We start from the raw sequence: 1,656 nt of genomic DNA on the forward strand, positions 1-1,656 counted from the left end.
GAGTGGTAGTCTTTAAGGGGTTGAATAATTATGTCAATGAAGAATTCACAAAAGAAACATTTACTACTGTATTACAAAACTAATTGATGTCATTTTAGTTGCATATGGTTCTTTAAGAAGTCCTTGTAGGATTTCATTCTGAATACAATTACAATTGTACACTAAATTCCCTAAAACCATTTACAGCATTGGGGGTTGAATAATTTTGAACACAACTGTATATCCGTCTTTTGTCTCTGCACGGGCTTTTCGGGCACCCGGCGCTCCCTTGTTGTTTATGCATTGTGGGGAATGTAGGAGTGTAAAGCGGGCGGTTACAGTGACAGTGGCATATTTATTGCGGATTTAAATCCGCAAAGGGGAGAATGTAGGATTAAATATTAGCTTAATTGTGTTCGAGTAAACATAACCCATAGGAAAGTCCCATAGTTCATATGACACTCAATAACAACACGTGATAAAAGCCCCACCTCTCATAGGCAAAAATAACACATGCAGACACAGTAGGAGTCTGGAATGGGGAAGTTTATTGATAATGCCATAAAAGGTGATAACATATCTTCCGCAGAGCTCGTACCAAGCAGACTAGACCAAAAACAGAAAAGCAAAGAAAAAAGGGAATAGCGCATTTTCGGTGTAATCTACCCCTCTCAGGCCCTCTTGCTCTCGGGCAGCTCCTGGTCGCTATCGGAACGGTCACTGATGTTGTCGATGTCATCAACCCAAGCACGGTTGTTGTAATTAAGGCTACATTCACCGGCATAGGAATCATCATCATCATCATCATCATCATCACTGTCTTCAACAGTGACGCAATTTGGATCGGGGGAAGATGAGGCTGACATCACAGTCTCCATGAAAAATGAATAATCAATAGCAACCTGGGTTAGTATCGTAGAACGGTATCTCTGCTTTAGGCTGGAGAAGCCGGAGGGAGACAGGGGATTGCGGGGCGCCTGGCGCCGTGCAGAGACGTTGCTTAGCTAAAAGAAACGAAAAATACACTTAGAGCTAATAAAGGCCTGGGCTTCTTGCTCAAATTATTAACAGTATGTAAAAATAGAGGTAGGGTTGCACTGAAAAGTACTAACAAGCATATTCAAAGGTACTCAAGTCATTAACACATTCATAATGTAAAAGGGAAAGAAAAAGAATAGTAATCATTAGTAAATTATCACTATAGCATGATTTATGAAATAAAATATGAGTGGAGTACTCACGCATGATCAGAATGAAATCCACCAAGCAAAGTAAAATAAGGAAATGAAAACAGTGGGATATGTCCCCACCTTTGTTGTTTTGTTGTTTAACCCATTTAAGGCAATGTGAATGGGCCTTTGCATGTGGAATATTTGAATGTTAATGAGGGCTAAAAATACTCGGGGGACGGTTTAACGTCTAAAAATTTCCAATAATGGTAATAACTGATGGCAACTGATGAGGGCACAAGTTTGGGGTGTTATCAATGTTAATGGTCAAAAACTTATAAAAACACGAGGAAATGCCAGGTGTGATCAGACCATCGATGTCATGACATGCGGATGCTCTCGGGTTGATTGTGGTTTGCCGCAAAAAACTCTACCTTTACTCTACTCATCCTAGTGTCTTGGCTTCTTTTGAAGAGACTATTCTACATTGATTGTGTAAGTCCCAACT

At 40.1% G+C, this 1,656-nt stretch overlaps 1 long non-coding RNA gene across 1 annotated transcript; it reads right to left on the reverse strand.

Annotated features, from left to right (window-relative positions):
• Nucleotides 1-507: 507 nt before the first annotated feature.
• Nucleotides 508-1,334, reverse strand: LOC124390402. Its single transcript, XR_006926738.1, has 2 exons — nucleotides 1,221-1,334; nucleotides 508-983 (listed from the first exon to the last, which is right to left on the reverse strand). It is a non-coding gene; the product is annotated as an uncharacterized LOC124390402 (long non-coding RNA).
• Between the last annotated feature and the right edge of the window lie 322 nt (nucleotides 1,335-1,656).

Source organism: Silurus meridionalis, chromosome 8 (assembly GCF_014805685.1).
Source record: "Silurus meridionalis isolate SWU-2019-XX chromosome 8, ASM1480568v1, whole genome shotgun sequence".
NCBI lineage: Eukaryota > Metazoa > Chordata > Actinopteri > Siluriformes > Siluridae > Silurus > Silurus meridionalis.